The 9,663-nt window shown below is 35.4% G+C and overlaps 1 pseudogene; it reads left to right on the top strand.

The window, feature by feature from the left end:
• Nucleotides 1-7,049: 7,049 nt before the first annotated feature.
• Nucleotides 7,050-8,773, top strand: LOC108400807 (putative elongation factor 1-alpha-like 3; annotated as a pseudogene).
• Nucleotides 8,774-9,663: the final 890 nt, after the last annotated feature.

The following is a 9,663-nucleotide window of genomic DNA, read 5'->3' as shown; positions in this document are numbered from 1 at the left end:
TAAAAAAAAATATAAGAAAAGAGAAATGGGTTTATGACTACTTGATCAAATAAAAATCAAATTTACCAGAAAAAATACCTATTTTGAAGGAAATATCTTTTTCTTAGATGAATACTTAGGAAAGTGGGCTAAGTACTCAATTACACAGTATTCAACTGGAATCATGAATAAATTTGGTGAAAATCGGGCCTGGGTTCTGCCTAACAGATATGAAGTAATGCTAAAGGAATCTGAATTGGTCAAAAACGAAATTAGTAGGCTTACCCAAATCATATAAATGAAATTAATTGCTTTGGAGAGGAAAAGAATAATTTTATTTAAGTAAAGCATTCATGAATACGTTTGAGACAAGGAAGAAATTTCTAGAGATGAAGATTTTATTTCAAAAGCCTGTAATCTGTCAAATGGATACATGGGGGATATTTGGGAACTGGTTTATGAAATCATAAAAAAAAGGTTGATCTTAACTTATTGACTTACTTAAAATTCTTAAAATTAAAGCAAACTCTCATTTCTGTCCTTTGTAATTCAAAGATGATAAAATTTCTGAACATTTAACTTCCTAGCTTTAGATAAATCTTAAATGCCTCTCACTGTAAACAGCTTCCTATATAGAAATTGTTCTGATTCTTGGTAAAACATCTGACACTTGTCAAGAAGACTCATTCTGTAATGATTAAAACAAATAAATTATAGACAAAAATCTCAACATAAAAACTCCTAATAAAACAGTTTAATCCAAGTGCTGAAACAAATTCTAAATAAAACAGTTAAATCCAAGAACTGGGGAAAGCTGTTTAATAACTTTTAGAGCTTCCTGCTTTAAATAGTTTTCTAAACAGGAAAATAAAGCTGAACTCTGGGATTTGCATACAGGTGCACCTCATTTTACTGCACTTTGTTTTATTATGCTTTGCAGATATTACATTGGTTACAAATTGAACATATTGGCCACTCTGCATGGAGCAAGTCTGTCAGTGCTATTTTCCCAAGAGCATTTTTTCACTTCATGTCTCTGTGCCACATTTTGGTAATTCCCACACTATTTCAAACGTTTTCATTATTATTGTGATCTGTGGTAATGACTAGTAAAACTTGCTGAATTTTCAGGTGATGGTTAACAATTTTGAGTGATTAAATATTTTTTAATCAAGATAATATTTCATTTACAAACAATGCAATTGTACCTTTAATAGATTATAATCTAGTGTGGACATTTATATATACTGGAGAACAAAAAATTCATTTGACTCACTTTATTGCAATCTTCACTTTATTGTGTTTGTCTGGAACTGAGCCTTCAATACCCCTGAGGTATTCCTATACAAGTCTCTCAAAAGAGATTTTGCAAATCAAAACTTTTAACCTGTCCATAGAAGAGATCTTACATCTTAAATATCCCTTTCTACTTAGTATAAATGCATTTATTTCACATGACTCAGGTCAATAGTAAATAAAACTCTCATGTAATTACATACCAGCTGTGATAGCTAATTTTATGTGTCAACTTGATTGGGTCATGGAGTACCCAGATATTTGGTTTAACATTACTATGGGTGTTTTTGTAAGGGTATTTTTGGGTGAGCTTAACTTTTAAATCAATAGACTGAGTAAAATATATCACAATCTCTGAAGTGGGAGGGCCTTCTTTGGTTAGTTGAAAGCTTGAATAGAACAAGAAAGGTTGACTTAAAGAAGGGAATTCCACCTGCCTGACTGCCTTTAAGCAGGACCGTCTCTTCTTTCCTGGCTTCAGAATCAAATTGAAGCTTTGGCTTTTCCTGGGTCTTAAACCTTCTGGCCTTTGGAGTGGAGGCACATGGTGGTTGACCTGGTGCTCTGGATTTCAGACTCTGACTGGAACAAAATCATCAGCATGACTGGGTCTCCAGCCTGCAGACTTAAGATGGGTCTTGTCAGCCTCCATAATTGTGGGAGTCAATTCCTTATAACAAATCTGTCACTGTCTCTGTCTCTGTCATCCTTTCCCTCTCCCTCTTCCAATGTCATATATATATTGGTTCTATTTCATGGAAAATTTTAATACACCAGCATTATATATTACCTGGATATTTTCTATGTCTATTACTTTCCACTTTTGTATTAAATGAATGGTGAAGTTTATCTCTGTCACCTGTATGGACATATAAAGTAGGAGCTATCTGGTATACATCTTTGTATCTTAAATTGCTCAGCACAAAACCCAACTCATAAGTAAATGAAGCCAGACATAGTTCTGACCTACATTGTCTTTCTTAATTCTTTCAATTATGGTGTTAAAATAGTAACATTTAGAAAGTATGGACTTTGGTGTTTTAGTTTTTTAGTGTGAAAATATTAGTGTGCCAGAAAGAATAAAAATCATTTCATTTCAGTGTTCAGGTGCATCTCTTATGGTTTGGACTTCCCTGAGTTTTGAAACACAAAACACTTTAGAATGCTTGGTTTGAAGAGGCTCTGAAGTCCTGCTGCTGTAACTCACTTATTCATCTTTAAGGAAACAGAGATCCTAGGGAAGAAAAACGACTTATCTTAAGCTGGCATGACTAATTAAATTAATGCCATAGGAAGGAATAGAATCAAGTGCTTACCATGTGGGAGTTGGGGCCACCCCAGTAGGAAAGAGTGATTTCTCATAGACTTTCTTTAAAATTGATAATGCAAGGTGAAGATAAAAAGAAAAATAACTTTTCATCAGTTTTGTTATTTTTTTTACTTCTCTGTACACAAAGTACCCTCTTGTTGCCTGAATCTAGGATAGACTGCTTCCAATGTCATTTCTTCCTTGATCCATCACTACATAAACCCTATTCATACTCTGTTCTGGAGAAAATCAAGAACATTGATCATTTTTCATAAGTGTTTAGACTAATGATTTGTATTATCTACCACTAACTTGAAAAATATTTCCAAAACACAAGAGGAAAAATACAGCATACATAGTAAATTTTGTAAGAAGCAGCAATTTCACAAGGAAAGGTAGTTGGAAGAACTCACAAGACTCCAGGAGGATATTCAGGTATAACTTTAAAAAAGGTAAAGGACATTCTGCAGCAGGAGAGAGTAGGAGAAAGAAAGCACGTTTAAACATTAGAGACCCAAGACTTCTTAGCTTCTACAGTCTATTCTCAGCTGTAGGGGATGTGCCTTATCTTTGGGTTATGACCCACCAGGATATGCCCTAGATACCTTGGTCTCAGGGGAAGCAAGCCACAAGTTTACATGCATATAATAGACAAACATGCACATAATACTTCCAGAGGAGTTTTGAGTATTACTCAGTGTATTTTAAATCACCAATGAGAGAATTTCATCCCCCTTTGGCCCTAGGTCAGTATTATGCTTCTAGGCATCTCTAGTTATAAGCATTAAAAAAAAGCAAAACACCAAAAGCTGCAGAGTAACTCAGTTCTTAAACTGTCAACTCCCTGTCCCTTGGTCTAGCTTTCTTAATTACACATACTTCAACATCAACATTCTTCATTTTATATCTTTTAATACACGTATGAAATAGGAAAAGCCCAAGTACGAGCCCCAGAATATTAATCTTTTATATCATCCAAAGATATCAAGAGGCACTTAATTTACCAAACATATCAATATATACCTGAGTATCATGTAAAACTTAACAACTCTCTTACCTATTTTTGGTGGTGAAATTTGAAATATATGAAAAGTATAAATATATTAATTTAATGTAATAATTAATTATTAAATAAATCTGTATTGTCTCTGGCCAGTCATCTTCCATTGAAGAACACTTTGTAAAGCTACCAATTCCATCTCTCAGTATATTTGGCCATTGATACCAGTATAGTCATAGATGTTAAATCATTCAGAAGGCCAGCTTTCAGGTAATTTCAGATTCCAAATTTCATATCTCCTGTTTCATACTGCAAGTTCATACTGACATAGACTCCCAATAGGAATTTTGCTTAAATAATCTCCATCTTATCTCTTCTGGTAAAAATCCCAGACAAGTTTAAAAGGTATCAGGGCTGATTAATTGCACTATTGGATAAGGTTTGTTTTTAATTTATTCATGGTGCCTTGGTAGTTAAAGAATATTTATGTAAAATATAGTCTCCATAAATGTATTCTCATAACTTACTGGCACCAAAAGGTTCCCACAGGTTCATTCTTTCTGCCTTCTTCTGCCAAGGTTAAAGACCATATTTCCTAAATTGTTGCCAATTCCATCTAAAAGAGCATACATAAAAAAATCCCTTCTTTGGTCAGTGTGCGTGCTGTTTCCCAACTTTGTCTCCTAGAATGCTAACAACCTGCTACGTTTTTTAAGTCCATTTTCTAAAACGACATCCTTTTTATGGGGCACTTGTCATCCTTTACCTACCTTGTAAAATAATGTTCATTCTAAGTGACAATATAGGCCCATAAGTCTTTTTCCTCAGTTTACCTCTCCTCATTAGAGACAAGTTTGGATAATCTAATGAATCCTACACTTGAGCGAGTTTTACTCAACTATGTTAGAGTGTTTCAGGCAATTTTATCTTATTCAGCAAGCATGTTGTTGCCAGTGAGCTTACTCATTGTGTACAGTTTGAGAACATATCTTGGAACCAGAAAAGATGACCTTCTCAACAGAATGTTATATGGCAAGTTGTCCATCCTACATAGTTTTCTTGTATATATTTCAGTTCTCAAAGAGCAGTAGGATGGCTGTTCTTTCTGCCACCTGTCAAAGCTGAGATTAATAGTCCTGCCTCTTTACTACCTAGCAGATAAATAGTTCCTAAGAGCTCCCTGTAGATACACTCTGGGGTTGTAGTGAAACCCCAGCTTTAGGTCAGCCCAAATCGCCTCACAGTGCTTTTAGGTGATTTTTATATTCTGAGGGTCCTCTTGAAGAAATAGAACAAATATCAGTCATATCTTCAAGTTTCTCAAGATAGTGGGGTATATCTTTCTTTGGCTATTTCCTGTGCCTGAATCACTCCATGACCACTCACCCATGTACTCAGGTGACTACTTCCAAAGAAAAAGAACATCACTTTTGCATCCAGTTCCACTCTTGACTGTGTGTATATGTGTATACCCCCCCAAACACACACGCTTCATTAAATACAACAACTCTGATTCTCCCTCTCCAAAAACATTTTTTTTCATAACAGTGGTTCCCCAGATGATGCTTCCTTTTATCTTCTATTAAGAACCATTTTCTGAACCGTATTGTCAATCCATTGGCACTAAGAACCGATACAAAACTCTACTGTTTTGTCATTTTTATATAGTTCCTCCAGTGCCATAAGGAGTACAAGTGTCTGATATTCACATATTGTTTGAGCACTGGGGTTGCACCACACCAAGGAGTAGACTGGGTAAGCTCTCAGACTGAATTCTTTGAAACTCTGAGTGTCTTCTGTTGTATATAATGTCATTAAAATTCATCTTTTCCCCTATGCTTTTGTGAAAAAGACTAGTAAAATTCTCAGATGTGGTATGTGATTCCTCCAGAAACCAACAACCCACTCAATTTTTATGCTTCATTTTTTCATTTTGGAGCAGACAGAGAAAATAACTTATTTCTGGTTGTTTGAGGTACATCTCTAGTGTCTCCAGGCCACATAATTTTTAAGAAGTTTATCATTTGTGCTTGACTCTGTAATTTAACTGGATTTATCCATGACCCTCTGCTGGTCAGATAATTAACCAGCATTTAGATCAGTCCATTTGTTCTTCAGATTGAGTTGTCAACATAATATCATCAATATGATAAATTACAGTGTTTTTTCTTTTAATCAAGTCTAAGCTCTTCCTGGCAGATTTTGTCAATAATTAGCAGGATCTATATGTCTGTGTGAGAATGCAGTGTTTGTTGGGTTCCATTTCACATGAAAACCAATTAGTGACCTCTTTTTGAAATAAGATTTAGGGAGGGAAAAAAACTAACCAAATTATTCACCAAATACTGATTACCTTTAACATGTGTTACTGTGTGAATCGTTATATTGGATATAGCATACTGTTATCCATATTGGATATAGCATACTGTTGAAGCAAAACTTTATTAAATCTTTCATAGTTTACAGTTAAACACTAGGATTCATCAGCTTTCCTCACAGATAATACTGGAATAATGGACAATATTTTTTAGGCACTAGTTTAGGAGATACTGAAATATCCATAAATAAAGCCAACATTTTTTTATTATACCTAAATATCCTATGTTGTGTTCAATCAAGCATTTGGGTGCATTTAGGTAATTCTGAAGATATCATCTAGCATACCATATAAAAACAAGTGAAGAGGAGATTGGCATGATTTTCTGTTGCTTAGGGATTAAAGTATGGAAAACAGTCCTCCATTCAAAAACCACATCTGTTCCTGTAATACCTTTGGGTAGGGGTAATGTATTAGTATACAATACGTCCCTTCATAAATTTCTACTTTGAGTCACATTTTTACATTTAAGACTTCCAAGGTTGATTTACTATATTCCCTAACATAGGCGTATCCTCTTTACTTTTCATTAACAATTTCATTAGCAAATTTGGGTGGAAGGGCACATTGTACCCTAGTATCCAATAGTTTCCGTATGACCCTTAGGCCATAGACTCCTTATCAACACAAATAATCTCAGCCCCCTCCTACTCCTGTGTCAAGACATCATAACCAACCCCTCACTCAGAATCATAGTTCTCTTTTACTTCATACTATTTTAATCAGCACTTGCTCTGAAGAGACCATAGCTTTCATATTTGTGTCATTATCACATTTTCAAATTCATTTAGACTACAAAAATAGAGTGACTCTGTTCTCTTTCATAGTCTACAGAGTTGTAGACCAGCCAGAACACCTAATATTGACTAGAAATCTATAAAAATTTTCATAACTATTTCCTCTATCTCCTAGTTTATTTTATTTTAAATGACCTATATGTACCCTTCTAGTGGTTTCATTGTCCCAAAGTTATTCAGTGTTTTAGTATTGTTTTCTGTTAGCAACATATTTTTAATTATTTTCTTACACTTTAATCCCATTTGGGGTAACTGAGCTAACAGCCTTTCTCAAATTATTCTGGTCTCCCAATGGCAGGGTTAGAAGTCCAAGCAGTTGGAGTCCCTTTTATCAGACCATTCAGAGCACCTGATCTAAGTGTAAAATTAGAGATACTTGGGTATCATAAAATGAATCCAAATGCACTAGCTTTCATAATATTTTTGTAGCCTTGGAAGAATCCCACTTAGTATTTAAGGATGATGTGTCTTCCTGACTCCCTTTTAGAATCATGTCTCTGCATATCACATAGAATCTCTTCCTTGGATTGTTTATTATTTCCTTTCATTTTCCTGAAACAGCCCAAGGAATCCAAAATACAGAATTTTTTGATCAATTTGCTGTAATATTTTTCAAAAACTAATTTAGATTTTCTTCAGCTTTCTTGCTATCAGTTTGTGTGACCTCGAACCAAGTGTGGCTTGGTAGCCAAACTTGCCTCAAAGGATAATCTAATTGGTCCTTCCACAGTGACAAATGCAGCTGTTGCATGGGATTTGAAATTGAAAGGACTATAAACGTCTGCACAAAGGCAAAGCAGAGAATTAAAAAGTACCATCAAAATATATGTGAGCTATATGGCTCAAGGGAAGTTAGGCACGATTTGCACCTAAGATGACTATATAAACAGAAAAAAAAAAGTATGTATAACATTTATAGATTTTTAATATCAATGTAGCACAGGGTGCCTTCTCCAGAGATTTGAGTGAATTCTAAGGACTCCTACTATTTAGCATTCTTAATCCCTCTGTCAAGTTGTCAAGTTTAGTACCATGGTTCCAGACTTTCCTGGAGATAAGAGTCAACAGCCCCAGACAAGATAAAAGATAACTCTGCCTTTACACTTAAGATCATGAGTAACGTATTGTTTGAAGGCCATAGGTAGAATCCACAAGGATTATAAAGATTTATTTTCCAGGTTTTTCACAGTAGTTTTATCACCAGGGCACAGATGTAATAAAAACCAATACTAAATCTAAGTCAAAATGGGGAAAAGGAAAATTTCTTGTCAACATCATCATTGTCCACATGGATTTGAGCAAGTCTGCCGCTACTGGCCATCTGATCTTCAAATGGGTGGACTGACAAAAGAAACACTGAAAAATTGAGGAGGCTGCTGATATAGGAAAGGGGTCCTTCAGGGATGCCTGGGTCTTGGATAAACTGAAGGACAGACACCAGCATGGTATCACCATTGATATCAACCTGTGGAAATCTGAGACAGCAAGTACTATGTGACCATCATTGGTGCCTCAGAACATAGGGATTTTTTTAAAAAACATTATTACAAGCTTACCTCAATCTGACTGCTGTCTGGGTTGTTACTGGGGTTGGTGAATTTGAGGCAGGTATCTCCAGGAATGAGCAGATCCATGATCATGCCCTTCTGGCCTACACACTGGGTGCAAAATAACTAATTGTTGGTGTTAACAAAATGGATTCCTACAGCCAGAAGTGATATAAAGAAAATGTTAAAAAAGTCAGCACCTACATTACAAAATTGGCTACAATCCCAGCACAACAGCACCTGTGTTAATTTCCAGTGGAACAGGGACCACAGGCTGGAGGCAAATGCTCATACATCTTGGTTTAAGGGATGGAACGTCACATGTAAAGATGGCAATGCCCAGGAACTATACTGCTTGAAACTCTGGGTTGCATCATGCCACCAGTTTGCCCAGGTAACAAGTCCTTTCACCTGTCCCCCCAGGAAGCCTGCAAAATGGGTGGTATTGATGCTGTCACTGTGGGCTGAATTAAAGGAGAGCACTGACTGCCATTCTAGGAAGAAGCTCAAAGATTCCCCCAAATTACTGAAATGTGTTGAGGCTGCCATCATTGTAGTGGTTCTTGTCAGGCCCACGTGTGTTGGGACCTTCTCTGACTATCCTCCTGTTAGTCATTTTGCTTTTCATGACATGAGGTGGGCAGTTGCTGGGGCTGTCATAAAAACAGTGAACTAAAAGGCTGTTGGAGGGAGCGAGCTTTGTTACCAAGTCTTCCCAGAAAGCTCAGAAGGCTGATGAGTATAATGAATAGGAATCATCTATGTTTTAAATATGTAATAAAAAGCTATGGGAAGGTTCTGCTGGTTGCCATACTTCATAGGTGAGACTAGAAATGCAAAGACTAACTTTGTTTATATATAAATACCTTATAAGAAGACCAGATTCTGTAATGTTAATAGCCATGTCTTTCCCATAAAATGCTGTGTAGTTACATCAATATTGAGTAAGTTTTATAAGAAGTTATCATTGCAAAAATAAAGATTGCCTTTCTAAATAGTTCAATGGCTTTGATATAAATAATTCCTTGATACAGTCCCTACCTTTTATTTGTTTGGATACAGAATTACCTAAAGACACAGAAATTAATAGTATCATAAAATGAATTTTATATTTAAAATATCACATCAAAAACATAAACTGTGAGTTGCTTATTGATAAAACACTAAAAGTTATAAAATTAGCTTTTAACATATAAAGATACCAGTGACCTGCTTAAGAAATATTCACATTTTTTATTGTTGTTGCTTATTTTATTATTTATGCAATTGAGAAGGTAGTAAACTGTCCATCTTGGGAGCGACCCAGCTCTCCTTCAAATGTTCAGCGAGTGATACTGATGACATGTAAAAGACTTCAA

This window comes from Manis javanica, chromosome 3 (genome assembly GCF_040802235.1).
Source record: "Manis javanica isolate MJ-LG chromosome 3, MJ_LKY, whole genome shotgun sequence".
Classification (NCBI taxonomy): Eukaryota; Metazoa; Chordata; class Mammalia; order Pholidota; family Manidae; genus Manis; species Manis javanica.
This window is presented reverse-complemented; position numbering and strand designations above follow the sequence as displayed.